A 17,183-nucleotide genomic window follows, 5' to 3' on the forward strand; every position below is an offset into this window, starting at 1 on the left:
TGAGAGCGCTTAAATTTATTTGATGACACTGTGTGGGCCCTCCAGAAGGCCTAGCTGTCCTGGTTAACTACTACCATTTGTATTAGTATTACTATTACACAGTATAATTAGACACCCTTTGTTAAGGGCCTTAGAGTAGCTGATTGTCGAGTGTCTGGCGGCTGTGATAACCACCTTATACTCTGGGCATAAGGGAACACATCAGGTAAATCTCTGCCAGCATTTCCTAGGTGCGTGTGTGTGTGTGTGTGCGTGTGTGTGTGTGTGTGTGTGTGTGTGTGTGTGTGTGTGTGTGTGTATGTGTGAAAAATCAAATCCCACAGTGTGTGTCTGTCAGCTACTTCGAGCAGGGACACCAAGCATTGGGCATATAGAGTGGGCATTGGAGTTCTTGGCTTGAACACTCAGCTGAGGACCTAACCCAACAGTTGTACCAATGGGGAGTCTTATTGGGGACCTGGAGGGAGACAGAGTTATCCAGACCCCAACTAAGTGTGTTCCCTGTGTGCTCTTAAGAGAAATCATGCTTAATGCAGAGAGGTATGCATCTGGAAATGCTGAGTGTATACACGTCCCTCTCCCATGTAAGTGGTGAGGATTCAGGCTGCTTGATTACGTCACAGTGTGGGGACATCACATCCAGTATTATGCCAACTGTGCAACCAGGCATCTTTGATATATAGCTCTGTCAGACATTTATGCTTATTATATGAGCAAGTATAAAGAGATATAACATGTATTAGACATTAACAAAAAGAGACATACTAATGCACTAGCATTATTTTAATTTCCAAGTTCTGAGTGACTTCATGAACCATACAAAAGTGGACTCCAACTGCATTATTAAATTTGAAGTATATAAATTTCATAGTCTCAAAATCGATTTCATTGAAACCTGTCCTAAAAGAGAGAGGACTGAGATGTTGAGTTAATCACTAATAAAATAATGTTTGTGATGTCATCAGTCATGTGATTGATTCACGTTTTAAAAAGTGGGTATTTTTAAAGTGTCTGCAATTGCTTCTTTTGTGAAAACACATTTCCTGCTATCATTTATCTTCTAGTCATTAAAAATATTGTTTTTACTTGGTATGGTGCACAGTACATTGAGCCTTATTTTAACATTATTGAATTTTGCAAACTAAATCACAGAAGGAATGCCTGCATTTCCACCTCTTGAAAATTTTGAGTACAGTATTTTAAAGCTGGTTGCTGCTTTTTTCATAATGAAGTGTGATAAAACATTTTCTGCCACTTTCTGTTGGGCTTAGAGGTGATTATAATGCTCAGCAGAGTATGTGTGGGGTGCAACGCCCATGAGGATTTGTCCCACATTAAATCAGTAATTTTGGGTAAATACTCATTTGCAATCTTCTGGTTGTTTTTAGTGCATTTGGCAAAATGTTGTATGTTTCTTTGATGACAAGTTTTTGCAAAAAATAATTTTCAATAACAGGAGTAGTACCGGATTTCATAGAATCACAAGAGCTTTGCACTTGCTACAGCTTCTACATTTCATACAATTAACAAATAAACTTTTATTTTACAGTTTTCAGGGAACATTATAGTACTTTGACATGAAAAAGTATCAGTGGCTAACCTACTGCTAGATGAAGCACCATATTTTCCAGTTACAGCCCAATGGGTTAGAAAGGACAAGTGCACCAGCTTGCCAAAATACAAGTGCGTTTGTCCAGAAAAGGACAAAGTGTTGTCACTCATATGATACCTAGATGCAGACAGACTGAGTAGCAATCTACAGTGATGATCAGGGTTGTGAGCATGAAAAGCAAATACTGTGATCAGGGTGTCAACCATCTGTAAAGTTACCAAACACCCATACATGTTTATTTTATGGCATAAACACACCATGAACTTGTCAGAAGTAAAAACATCTTTTCCTAAACAAACTGCCAAAGAAGTATAGCAGAATGTAAAAAGAAAAACAAAACGTAGCTTGTAAGCTAATTCAAGGTTGCACACTGAAGCAGCCAGCAAAAATGGGGTTCCACAGAAATCCAAATGCACCAGCACCCATAATAATATTGTAACAATATTACCCACTGAAGAAAAAAAATAAAAGAAATCTCAGATATCTAGCATCAATGCACAATTCTACACAGTAAGGAAAGGCATCTCTGTAAAGCTCTGTATTGAAATAGTACATGAGAAGTCCATGCCAGGCACATAGTTCCCATGTAGGACATGCAGAGTGCACTCCTGGTGATGGCTACTGCTCATACTCCCAAACCAGGAAACATCTCTATCTATCAACAAAGGACAGTGATATACAACATAATTTGGAAACCAGCAGGACAGGCAATGTGCACCCCAAGGCATGTAATAGTAGTGTCAAGGAGATGGATGCACAGTTCACAGAACACAGTAGTTCCAGGCAGCAGTCAAGGATTGACGGCAGGCAGATCAAGCTTCTTAGAAAACCAGTAGTGCTGCAACTGACAGCAAACACCAAGAACCAGTGGCTGGCACATGGAGAATGGCACAGAGTATGTGGGTAGTATGAATGAGATGGAAGAGTTGGGTAGTAGGACACAGGGACCATAGTGGTGATACAGGACAGGGGACATGCACAGCCACAGTAGCAGTAACAGCAGGAGGGGGGGGGCATAGGGACAATCACAACCATACTTTTTTGCACCATGAGATGATCTAGGGTATCATGGCACTGCACTGATAGCCAACTCTTTGGAGATAGGGACAGGTCATGGAGGATAATGACCTGAAGCAGTTTCTGCAGGCTGATGTTGTGTGACCTACATATGGAGCACGACTGTGTCTGCTACCCCTCCATGCTATTCTGCTATGGGGCAGGAAGGCCACAGACAGCTCCTCCACAGATCAAAAGTTAGGTGGAACAGGGAAGGCAGCTGATAGAGCTACAGGGTACAATTTCTGTACTTGTGGTCCATTCATGGATGGACAGTTCATAGAATTAGGTATCCTTGAAGCTCACTAAAGGTGGCAAGCAAGTCCTTCATTGACATGAATGCTAATGTCTCCAACTTGTTCAGCTCTAGCTGGAATGTTGGATATGCAACATAATTTAGTTGGAAACCCAACTTCCATTTGGATCAGAATGTCTACCCCATGTGAAACAGTTACGTGCACAGTTGCTGACAAAGGCAGTTGTGACTGCATTATATGCCATCTTTTCAAATGAAAAAGGGAGTGACAAAGCTACCCCTAAATCCTCAGTAAACATGATGTTGTACACTGACTGGGTCTTGCATGTCATTAGATGATAGAATAAAGGAGTATACCTGCTCACATCTCCATTTCCAAGGCATCAAAAGCTTATATACTGCTGCCAACACACCATTTTGCAGGTTAAGGCTCTATCACTCAGACATATGGGGGCTCTTGACCAGGCAAGGCAACAGATGTCCACCCTCTGTCTTTGTATACATAGGTGGTCCCTGCCTCTGTCCACCTTATGGAGCTGCACTATGAGCCTTCTGTGTCATAGTGGTATATCCTCCACTCGTATCTCAAGCAGGTGTGTGAAGGCTTTTTTCCTGCTGTAACCCATTTTCATCTCCTGAGGTGCAGAAATTGCTGCACTACTTACGTATATGGCTGATACCCTGGTGAAGCTCTCCATGATAGTTGGAGATATATCACTAGATGTAGATGTCTATGTCTCCTGTTTTATGAAGGTTACTAGGTTTGCCACAGCCCCTTTTTTGGCCTTGAGGGGGTGATGATGCACCACGGGCTTGGTCTATTTGTCCCTTGTAGCTGTGCCTGTAAAGATGGACCTTCTCTTGCACCTGGTCATCCTCTTCTCAACACATACCCAGTATGCAGTGATGCTTACATGTTTGTCCTTGTAGTCTCAGAGGCAGTCCACAGTCAGCATTGGTATGTCTGGCTGGGTCAGGATTATCCTTTAGATGTACACTCGGCCAGTGGATCCCATTACAAGCTGTGTTTCACTTTTGATATCTGTAGATACCATTGTTAGTCTACATAAGCCTTGTGATGCCTCTCTTTTCACTGTGCATTTACTAAAGGCATCAGTTCACTTTCTGTGACAACTAGGGGAGGGGGTGGTAGTACTCAGTGGAACAGCAACTCACCCAGCAAATGTTTACATATCCACGAACAGCAAAACCGAATGAGTGAAAATGCGGACTTACATATACTAAGTTTGAGCTTGCTCTTTCTCAGAGTGTTCCCTTTCCTCTGAGGTATGGCAGTTTCAAAGCAGCTATATATGAGTTTGGGGTGTGGGGCTTACCCCCAGATAGGAAGGGTGCATGGGATGCTTGCCCCTGCAAAAACAGCTTTAAAGAATAGCAGTGTTTGCTAGTCACTGTTCGCCTGTATTTTCATAGTTATTTTTTCACAATTCTGAGAATCACCCCTTTTAGTCTTGGTATTACAATAGGCAGCCCCTTCTCAACCAGTTAGCATGTTACTGAGACGTTACTCAGTGTAAGATAATTGAAGCATAATTAGAATCTCAGCAGAAATACTTGATCACTCCCAAATGGCTGGATCACTGGATACCAACTGATCTGAAGTGCATCCCTTCCTATCTGACCATCTGCTGCAACAGCAGCTATTGCACTTGAGACTGTGTAATGCTCGCTACCAGGTTTTGGTCAGTTTGACACTAGCTATCCTACTGCAAGTGAGGCTCCTGTGTTTAAAAGCCATTGAATGAGAATGCCTACTGCTTGATATCTGTGGCTGAACCAGCTCTTAAATTAGGAGGCAATCTGTGAGACTCAGAAGGCTTGTTCTCTTTCCAAAATAAATAAAATTTCTGCAGGCCCCTGGGTTTAAAATTGTACTATGCAATTAATGCCCTGAACACCCTGAACTTGGGTCACTGGAATTTTGCAGCTATTAGACAGCATGTAGAAATGCAGGTTCTCTGGAATTAACAAAAGCCTGTACTGTAATCATCCTGCAACTAGCCTTAGCTTGCAGTTAGCAAAGTCTGTATGGTATTTACAGCAGCTTCTCTCCATATTTACTGCTGCCTGAATTCAAGCCACTGTGCAGGTGGCGGCCAGGTTTTTTTAACATGCCCTGTATCGGACTCATAATAGGCTGTTTCTGTCTTTATACTGCTTGCTTACATATGATCAGTTCCATACAATACCAATAAATATCCAACCCAGTTTCTCCATCTAGCTAATCTAACATGAGTTTGTGCCCCCTCCCCATCATTCATTTCATCTGTTCTCCCTGCTCACATCTCCAAGAGTGTCTTTATTGGGAAACCTTATGAGAAGGTGACCTTGACTTTGTTCCACCTTATTGACCATCACTATGTGTGATTGCCCCACTACTTGTCATATAATTTTAAGCTTTCTTCCTTTACAGATGCTAGCTTATAACATATTTCTTTTAAAACAGTAGTAATTATTTCATATGTCCAGTTTGCATAAGAAAAAGGCAACTTGTAATTCTAGAAAACCACAGCCAAGGGCATTATTTAAAATAACATCAACATGAAAGAATGTACTCAGTCACAAAGCCTTCTCAATGGAATCAAGAATTTCAAACTAACAGTTGAAAATGAGTGCCACTGGGAGACACGAGGATCCTGTGAGTCAGGGCATATGCAGACACTGCTTCTACGAAGTGCAGATGGGGAATGGCTACTCCACCATGACAAAAGCCAAAAAATAAATAAGAGAATATAAAACTGGCAGGCAAACTTCATCACTCATTGCTTTATCTACACTACAATGTTACCTTTTCATATATGAGTTTTGTTTTTACTGTTGTCTGTTTGGAGAATGTGAAATCTAGTGGCCATTGAACATCTTTTTTATCCTGAGGCCAATGAAATAGGGGAGGCTACCAGTACATGGTTAACTTCAGCTGGAGACCTGGGTTACAGTAAGACATAGGAATGTAGACTGCAAGACTGACAGGTTAACCCCTCCCTTCACTTGTGTCCATAAATGACAGCCTTTATCTGTGGTGCTCTTGACTTTTACAAGGTAGGGTCACTAAGCACATTTAAGCAGGGCATTTGACAAGGAAAAAAGTTCAACTGAATATGAAAAAAAAATTAGAATGTAGGTCATGATGGTGACATATAGAAACTGATGTCAAAAATAAATTGTAGGTCCTACAGCATGAATTTTGTGATGAGCTGTATGTACAAATGGAATGCATTTATTTAATACTGATCCCCCAAAAGTGGAGCAAAAGAATGTGGTCTCCTAAACTAATGCTGGAGAAGACTGCTTTGATCTGCCCTTTCAAACATTACGTACATACACACACACACACACACACACACACACACACACACACACACACACACACACACACACACACACACACACACACACACACACGTCAGACCCACATATGCACAGACCCACACTCACACACGTGTACACGCACATACTCACACCCTTTGACACTAGCTATTTTTTAGGCTAACAACTGTTACCCCCTACTAAACAAGAATCAATCACTTCTTTAAACTGTAAAAGAAGTTTAGTAAATACTGTTACAAATATCTATACTCACCACAGTTCAAATTTCCCCTTCTCTCTTCTACCCACATTTTTCTTATTACTAGTAAAGGGACAGCCAGTCCACCTGGGACATATGCCTAATTTCTGGATACATAATAAATAAAGGAAACCACTCTTCCTCCTCATCCTAAAATCATGTTTCTCCCATCTTCCTCACTTCTATATTTTTATAACCACCCCTGCTGACAATATTACCTTGTCAATAATTGCTTATGCAAATTAAGACACTAGTTTGCCCAATTCCCAATTTTAGTACTCCCCGTCAGGGGAACTGGTGGCTTAGGTGCCTCAAACATACTAAAGTGGTATTTTTTAACTGGAAGTCACATCCTTAAAACTTTGTTTTGTACATAGTTACTTATGTATGTGATAGCTATACATGTTTCTTTTTTGCAAATGGACATTAGAATTGATTGCATCTGCTTTGAGAGGGGATAATACGCTCACTGCAACATTTCCTTTCATACAAACATGATGTTTTGCTGCCTGTATCCATGTGGTAATAGCATAAAAATTCTAACTGCATCATTTTCAACTGGACTAGTTTGCCTGCAGCAAACTCTCTCTCAAAGGATAAAATCAGGCGACTTATTTTGTCAGTGGGTTAATAAGCAGCGCACTCACCTTTCAGATCAGAAGGCTGCAGATTTTATTCCAACTCTAGGTGACTGAATATATTTTCAAATTGCTGATGTTGCAGAACAGCTTGAGTAGTGTGCTGTACTCCTGAATGTGTCATCCTTAAGGTGACACACTAAGCTGAGGTCCCATCTGCTTCAGTTGGTGGTAGCTCAGGTGGATGCTAAAGACCTCAGAGCACTTATCAAAAGGAATGTAATAACCCATATTACATAAAATAATGTCTTATCTACCCTTTTCCCAAATTATTTCTTCTGGTCCTTATGATATCCATATATAATCATATTCTTATCTTTATTTTTATGTCATTAATATTCTTAAACATTTTTTCTTCATACAACTTTTTCTAGAGTTTCACCACTCATTTAAATTTCAAAAAAAAAAGAAGAAAAAATACTCTGTTGTCTCTTCCTTCCCAAAAATAAACACTCTTTCAACTCTCTTTTTATATGGCATATTCGCCTTTACTGGCAACTTATTTATTACCAGTCTCCATAGGTAATCCTGAGACTCTGCTATCTTGTTAAACCACTTCTTCTGGTAAATTTTCCCATAGATTTACATAATAATATTGTTTCATCATATTATTATACCATATATCTATATCATCATGTAAATTCCTCACTCTTGACCAGTAATCAAGGAGCTTGAATCCTCACCACTGACACTGGATAGGGACATTCACTTGGAACAAAAATGGGTATAGCCAGTATTTCCAGATGCAGCACTCTGCATAAATCACAATTTCCTTTAAGAGCAGACAGGGAACATATTGAGTCCAGGAAATAGTTTTCCCTTTCTCTCCAGATTCCCAGTAAGACACCCCATTGGCACAGCTATAGAGTTGAGTCCTCAGATGAGTGTCCAAGCCAAGTCCTCCACCACTCTGTCTGTGAAGCCATTGCTTTGTGTCCCTGATCCAAGCAGCTGATGCACACACTCTTTGAGACTTTATTTTCACACACACACACACACACACACACACACACACACACACACACACACACACACACACACACACACACACCTGGGAAAGACTGGCACAGATTTACAAGCTATACACCCTTCTGCCCAAACTATAAGGTAGTTACACTGCAACCAGGCATTCCAAAACCAGCTGCTCTAAGGATCTTACAAGGGTACCCAGTTATACTGAGTGAAATTAATATTAATACAAATGATAGTCTTTGGCCAGGGCAGTAAGGCTTTCAGGAGTGGCCACAGTGTCATCAAATAGATGTAAGTTTTCTCAAAGTTTAAAATATTCTCTAAAGGACCAGCCACATTGAAAAGTTTAAATATATTTAATAATAAATAATAAAAGAACATGAAAATACTAAATATCTATTTACAATAAACACCAGAGTTTCAGTCACAGGAAATATTAGCATAACATAGATGAATAGATTCACACAGACACAGAAAAACAGTACTCAACTAATCTCATTATAGTTTCCTGACTGATCTGATCTAAAGAATTACTATTCCCTGGTTCACTTACTAGAGCAAGACAAGATGAAGTAGGTGAGGGGTCCTTCTTTGTCAGGTTCTAGTTACAGGCTGCTCTGAGACTTCAGTCTCATCTAGTATTAAAGAACGTCATTTCAGTGATGACTTACAGAATGACATTACATACATCTGGTCATCTGACTTCTGGTTCCCTTGCTACCCCCCCCCTGGCTTGAAGCTGCCAAGATTTAGCACATATGTGTTAATAATACACACACAAAGCCCTTGCTAAGATCTGTTGCAGCTTCTGAAAGTCATAAAACCATAAAATACTTCAAATTTTCAAGAGTAGCAATTAGTTCCCTACTAGAGACAATACAGAAGGCTTCCTAGTACTTGTTATCCCAGACATTTTGTCTCTGGTTGCAATCAGAACTTCAAGATACACTCTTTATGGCCTAAATTAAGTAATTTAATTTCTTACTATTTTTCAGAGTTAGCTGGACTGAGATTAACCTCTTCTCTTCCAGTATCCTCTGTTAAATCATATACATTTAATCAGTTAAAATACAGTCAGGACCCACTGTTGGTGCATTTTTAATACAAACAGCTTTACAAATGTATTTTCAACACAAGCATCTATACAAATCAGTTTGATTTACAAATGACATATAATTATTTACAAAATTCCAGCTTGATGTGCTGGAATATGTTGCACATCCACTGCCCTACATATCCTGGCATCTCTGGCAATACCACACATTGTCACACATCATGTTAGCATTTTTTCTTGATAATTTTTAATTTTTTCCTGTTTATACTCTTTTTCTCTTTTTTTTATTCTCACCATCTCCCAGAAGCTACTTAACTCACTATTGCATTCATCATCACTGCAGACAATATTGCACTCATGGGGCACCCTTGGCTTATACCACACTTCATGCATATTTCTTTACTCAGCTAACCAATCACTAACACTCTCATTTTATTATTTTGATATGTTGACATACAAACTCTCCTAATTCTATTAAGTATTCTATACTTCTCCATAACATCCCACAAAGCACTGTGTCCTAATGTATCAAATGCCTTGCTAATATCACCTACCACATATTTCATACCCTCCCTTTTACATATAATATCATTCACAATTTTCCTCCACAACCGATAATAATTCTTGACATCCCCTTTTATCTATTTTCCTATGCATTACTGGAATTATCTGGCATTATTATCTGGAACTCTCTCCCCACTAACATAACAGCCACAACAGCCTTATCTCAGTTCAAGAAATCTCTAAAAACACACCCACAAACTAACTGGATTTGCCACTGTGACATGCCAAGCTAATCCTACTCCATCTTATTCTGGCTCACCCCTAGTCAAATCTCCTCCCTCGTTTTCATTCATTAGACTTCTCTTATTCTTGTTAGTCTCACTTCTCTAGTTTTACTTTTCTCCCACATCTCCTCTCCCACTTCCAAATGATGATAATTATGTATACTCTATAATATTGTATCATTCTGTACAGTTCTACTGATGTACAGTTCACTGAATAATCTTAGCTTAATTTTTTATGCTTTATTCTTATGTAAATATATGTAATCCTTGTCATATAATGAATTAGTAATGTGCTGGAACTGAAGCTTTTTTCCACAGGCCTTCACTGAAAAAGGAGTTGTGTCCAGTCAGACTTTCCTTGTTACCAAATGTAAAACCAAATAAATAAATACATTATTCTCATAAAAATTATAAACTGTGTTATTTTGTGTGACAGGTCTCAATTTTTACTTCATTCTTCTCCTCTTTCTTCCACATAAATTTTAATATCCCATTACATAACTCATCATAAACAAACACTTCCTTCAGTCATTCATTTGGTACATTTACAAAATATTCTCTTTGCTGATTCATTAATTCTTCTTACATTCCATACCCTATACCATCTGGGCTTGATACTGAATTAATGTTTACTTTCCTAAGTACTTCATCTAATGTACTAATACTAATTTTGTTTCTGTATTTTTCCCATTCTAGTTTCTATCATCCTTCTTTTTACTGTTATACAGACTTTCCACATGCTATACTACAATGCTCATAATTTGCTCTTAGGTTCTTTTTACCTCTCCTTTTACATTTTTCATTTCCCTAATTATACTAATGTCATCTTACCCAAATATACATATACCTCCTTCCTTCTCTGCTGTGAAGTCCTTCATGGTTAAATGATGCTTCCATAAGTGCAATACTTTCCACTCTCCAATTTCATCCCATGAGCTATCATTTATTCTTTTCATTCCCCTTCCTATTTTAATATATTCACTTTTTCTGTCACCCCCATCCATATAGCTAAATAGTCTGTGTGATGATCCAGCACTGGGCCAGTAATCAAGGAGCCTCAATCCTCACCATTGGGACCAGTGGGGGATGTTCACTGGGAGGATAACAGGTAAACATACAGTATCTGCAGATACAGCTCTCTGCATCAAGCACAATCAAGCACAATTTCCATTAAGAGCACTCTCCAGATCCCCAATAAGAGTCTTCACTGGTACAGCTACAGAGTTGAGTCCTTAGCTAGGGTTCTAAGCCAAGTCCTCCAACACTCTCTCTGTCCAACCAGTGCTTCATGTCCCTGCCCAAGTAACTGACATACACACTCTTTGAGATTTGATTTGCACACACACACACACACACACACACACACACACACACACACACACACACACACACACACACACACACACACATGCACACACCTGGGAAGGGCTGGCACAGGTTTATAGCTTTGCCCCCTCTTGCTCAGACTATAAGGTAGTTATTACTGCCATGAGAACCCCTTGCCAGCTTCTTTAAGGCCCTTAATAAAGGGTGTCCAGTTTTACTGAGTGAAATTAATGGTAGTTTGGCCAAGAGAAAGGTTATTAGGAGTGGCCCATGCAATGTCACCAAATAAATATGCAAATATCTCAAAACTTAAATATCTCTACAAGAATCAACCACAATGAAAGGTTTAAATATATTTAATAATAAATAATAAAAGAACAAGAAAATACTAAGTATATATTCACAGTAACATCAAAGTTCAAAACACAGGAAATATTTAAAATAACATTGAAGGACAGCCTCAGACAAATAAAGAAAAAAAAGCAATATCTAAACTAAGCTACACTATATTCCTGACTGAATCTAAGACAGTTATAATATCCCCTAATAACTTTCTTAACAGAGCAAGACAGATGATGTGGTGAATGGTTCTTCTTGTTGTCAGGCCTAAGACAGAATACAAAAATCTCTGTCTCACTAAGGGACTTCTCAAAATAATATCTAAAATATCACTTCTGAGATAGCTTGAAGAATGACATTACTTTTGGCCATCTGACTTCTAGTTCCTATGCAAAACCCTCATTGCTGGAAGCTGACAAGACTTAGCACCTACCTGTAAAAATAGACACATAAGGGCTTTCGCTCAGATATTTATCAGGCGCTGGAAGACATAAAACAATTGCATACCTCCACACTTACACAGTAGTAATTAGTTCACCCAAAAGACAATACAGAAAGCTTCCTAGTACACACTTTGTGTCTCTGGCTGCATTGAAACCTGAGATAGCAACCTTATGGCCTAGCATATAAAGTGATTTTAAAGTTTGCTGGACTGAGGTTAACCTCCTGTCTACCAGTTTCCTCTTTTAAAACATATACATTTAAACAGTTACAATGGTGCATGTACCTTTCTGTTCTCTGCAGTAGGGCATACTGTGGATACATTTCAAACACAAGCACTCTACAAATACCTTTTCAACACAAATGTCTGTACAAATCAGTTTGATATACACATGACATACATTTCTAATACATTTGTAACACCAGCATCTTGTATGACATATAGTTCTAATACATTTGTAACACAAGCATCTTGTATAAATCAGTTTGATATTCTCAAATAACATATACTTATTTACAAAATTCCAGCTAGCTGTGCTGGTAGTACCTCCTTTTGTTACACCTCTCCCCCTTTCAAAGACTCAAGCTAGTTTTTCAAGTACCCTTTGAGAAATGTTGCTTGAGAGGGATGAGTCTCTCTGGGAATACATTACCTCATACCTTGTTTTGAGATCCCAGCTGCCTTGGCATGACTGACCCCAGTAAAGTGCTGCACTGTCATATCATATGCCTGCAACCCTAGGCATCACCATAGTAACTTGGGATTTTGCTGCTGAATCCCTGTAGCCATAGATCCTCCTCAGACTCCTCCTGCCTCCTACTTCAAATATTTAGCAGCAGGGCCTCCCTACCATGGTAAGGTTTCATGGTGTTAATATGGTACAGTTTGTGCCCCTGCCTCCTCCCTAGCAGTGCTACCATTTAGTTAACATCATTGACCTTCCTTACACTTCATAGGGTCCCTCCCAAGCTGCCTGCAGCTTATTCTTTCTGACAGGAATGAGAATGATAACCTCTACCCCACAGCATACTCTCTGTCTCGAGCATTCCTGTAATATCAGACCTTTTATGCTGTTGGGCTCCTGCCAGGTTGCCCTGGGCCACCCCATAAGTTCCCTGAGCCGTGTCCTGAGGTTTAGGACATATGCCACAACAGAGACCCTGTGGGATTCACACTCACCCTCCCTCACCCAATGCCTATACAGTAAATCAAAAGGTGAGAAACCTTTGGATTCCTGCAGAACCTCTCTGTAAGCAAACAACAGGTGGGGCAAATATTTGTCCCACCCCCTCTTAAACTGGTCTGCAAATGCCTGTAGCATGGTCTTTAGTGTAGAGTTTAACCTCACCACCAGACCATTAGTTTGGGAGTGGTAGGGGGTACTCTTTAGGTGCTTCACCCACTGTGCTTCCAAAGACAAGCCAGCAGGTCTGACATGAAATTGGCACCTCTGTCAGTCAGTATTTCTCTTGAGAAACTGACCCTGCTGAGGAGGACAGGGCCACCACTTCAGGGGTGTCTGACAGCATAATCTACTACCACTAGGATATACTTCTTCCCTGTGGATCTTGGGATACTCAGTGGCCCCACAATGTCCATAGCTACCCTGTGATATGGCTCCACAATCACAGGCAAAGGCACCAAAGGAGCTTTGACCTTGTCTCCTGCCTTGCCTACTTTTTGGCACTGCTCACAGGGCCTGCAGTACCCAGTTACATCTCATGCAATCCCAGGCCAATAAAAGTTCTGCATAATATGTCTCTTGGTATGCTTTATGCTCTCATGACCTGCAAAGGGAATGTCATGGGCTATGGCTAGATGTGCCAGATGGTAGGCTCTGGGCACTACCAACTTCTATATTCTCTCACCCTTTCACCCCCCCCAGTGGTCCATTCTCTATCCAGTGTACAGACTCCCCTTTTCCTTGAGAATCAGGTGCCTTCCTAGCTACCTCCCTCAAGCCTTGTAATGTAGGATCTGAGAGCTGAGCCTGTCTTAGCTCTGTCTTTGTAACCCTTCCCAGCTCACCTTCCACAGGAAGTCTGGCATCCTCTGACAGCTGTGTCTCACTGTCAGCCTGGGTATTACTACTCAGCTCTGCCTTGCAGTCACTCTGTTCAAGGCAACATCAGTACCCATAAGAAGCTGTGGTTCACTTCAGTCTCACTGCTACAGGGTAGCTCCCTCCCTGAAGTAGCCACCTCACCAGTCCTGGCTTCAATTGTGTGGTCTATCTGTCTGGGTCCCCTCAGGCTACCAGATCCACATGCCTGTCTCCAAGCCTGACTGTGGGTAACTGCATGCACACAAGGTACTGCATTATCAAAATCATTCCATATCAGGACATCTGCAGGGATATCCTCAGACACATTTACTTGCTTGCTTCCTTTTCCACCCTCCCAGTCAAGGTGAACCCTAGCCAAATGTATTTGGAATGGGGTCTCTCCAAAGCTCTGACTGGAGTAGACTGCCCAAGCAAGCAGTGCTCCTCTTTAACCATTGTAGGCTTCACAATGGTTAGGTCAGAGACTATGTATATCCTAGCAGTGGCCTTTTTTCCATCTACTGAGATAGAATATAACCTCTTGTGGCAGTTTGGTACCCTTGTTGTCTCCAGACAACTTACCATGGGCATTCTGTTATTCCCACTTGCTGGCTTCCCAAGCTTTTGTTCCCCACCTTGCCTCTGTGGACATCTATATGCTACATGGCCCCACTGGTTACATTTAAAACATTTAACCCTTGATCCTGGCTGTGTACCTGAACTAGTGGCTTCCCCTTTTACTGGCGGACTCTACTGGGGCAGTTTAGGCTTCCCACCATCGGTTCCCTTATACCCATGTGCAGCACTGGGTATCCTTTCCTATGCAGTGATGCCCTGTTTGCTAGGTATAGGTCTCCCTTTTTTTCCAACTCACCTGCGGTGTTGCATTCCCCATCTGCCAACCAGATTCTCATGTTCTCAGGCAAAGTGCTAAGGGCTTGTTCCCTCACCAAAAGTTGTGCCAGCCCTTCAAAAGTGGTGACCTGACACCAACACACCCACCTAGGAAAATAAGTGCTTAACTCAGCAATATAACCACACACACTTTCATATGCCTTACATCTGTGCTCTCAAAACTTTTTTCTATAAGCTTCAGGTGTTAAGAAACCATTCCAATAAACAACTTCTAACTGTATTATTTAAGCATTCAGTATCAGACAATTTAGAAACAGCAGTTACAGCTTTACCATGGAGTAAGGGGGGTCAGGAACCGTATGCTGAGCCCTTCGTCAGCATTATAATGTTTACATATCCTTTCAAACATATGAAGGAACTGTCAGAATTATCACCCTCTGTAAATTGTGGAAGACATTTTCTGACCTTTATTGCTTCTGGGATTTGGTTATTCCCTTCCCCATTACCACCATGACCCTGGCGAAGAGTAGGCTTGCCACCCCTCCGTTTTTTTTCCGGACTATCAGGAAATCAAACCGATTCTCCGGTAGTCCGGAAAACACTGTACAAACTCCGGTATTCTGTTTCAAAAAGGAAACAGACTATCGGAGTTTGTAAATCGGCTGATTTGCTATGCTTTTTTTACAGAAAAGCATAGCAAATTAGCCAAAAGCAGTCTGCGGGAACCAAAAAAGAGGGCGTTCCCGTTGATCGGCTGATTTACTATGCTTTTTTTACAGAAAAGCATAGCAAATCAGCCAAAAGGAGGCGTCGGGAAACGAAAAAAGAGGGCGTTCCCGTTGAGTGATGCTGTCGTGACATCACAAAATAGGCGGTATGTTGGCGGGAGAGGGGGTGGGGCGGGCGGGTTTACTGGTGACGCGAGGGGCGTGGCGTGGCTCCGGTTTTAGCCGTGAACGAAGGTGGCAACCCTAGCGAAGAGTCAGCATTTCCTTTTCATGCTGCCTCTGCCTCTCATTTTCTTCGGCTTCCAGACATCTCAGTCTCTCTTTTTCTTCAGAGTCCAAATGCCACATTCACTCTGCTGATTCTAGTTCCATCTGTTTCTACTTTTCTTCAGCCTCCAACCACCACAGACTCTCTGATGATTCTAGTTCCAAACGTTTGGCCTCCAGTTCAAGTCTGTTTAACTCTAGACAGATTTTTAAGTCCTCTGAGGAAAAGTTGAACTATCCATTTTCTGTGAGCTGTACATCCCCAGGCCAGTCTGGCTGTCTTCCTGGTTGCTGGTCTGTGAAGTGACTGTGATTAAGGCTGCAATAATTTTCCTTTTAGTCAGGTTGACATGCACCAGTCCTCTGGCTTGGCACATCTCAGACAACTGGCTCCTTTGTCAGCTTGCCATAATCCTCTGCTGACATCCTTGCCTGCTCTCCCTGACTTACTACTCTAACAAAAGTAAATAAATAAAACTATTGTGATATGAAACTCTGAACATTCACTGTGTGATTGCTTGAGAGTGCAAACATCTTCCTTAGCGACATTCACCAACATGTGATGTGATGATCCCACCACTGATAACCAGTTTGTGACATGGATATGCCACCACTGCCAACCAATATGTGACATGGATATGCCACCACTGCCAACCAATATGTAACATGGATATCCCACCACTGCCAACCAATATGTGATGTGGATATCCCACCACTACCAACCAATGTGTGATATGGATATCCCACCACTGCCAACCAATATGTGACATAGATATCCCACCACTGCCAACCAATATGTGATATGGATAGCCCACCACTGCCAACCAATATGTGATAATGATATAAGGAGGTACTGCCAGCACAGTCTGAAAAGCCTGTCACAACTGGATCACCATCTTCTACTCCCATGCCTTCCGATAATACATAATAATCAATTTCAAATGCAAGAGGCCCTTCTGCAAGTCCATTGTCTTTTGTTCCTCATGGCTAATTTACCACATATTATCACTTCCTGTACTGTTTTACATCTTTCCCTTTCCTTTTACATTTTCCCCTTAATTCATGATTAAAGTTCCCCACAATTATAATTTTCATGTTAACCATCACATAGTGTAATATTTGAGCAGATTCTCACTTTCCTTGCTAGTTATAATGCTAGACTTCTATAAACATGCCCTCTCCACCTCACATCCACAACAGTTAACTTTCCAATCCTTACC

General features: G+C 40.9%; 1 pseudogene; it reads right to left on the reverse strand.

Moving 5' to 3' along the window:
- LOC122787979 overlaps positions 1-15,027 on the reverse strand; it is a 41,839-nt pseudogene extending 26,812 nt beyond the window's left edge.
- Positions 15,028-17,183: the final 2,156 nt, after the last annotated feature.

This window comes from Protopterus annectens, chromosome 13.part0 (genome assembly GCF_019279795.1).
Source record: "Protopterus annectens isolate FY-2018-M chromosome 13.part0, PAN1.0, whole genome shotgun sequence".
NCBI lineage: Eukaryota > Metazoa > Chordata > Ceratodontiformes > Protopteridae > Protopterus > Protopterus annectens.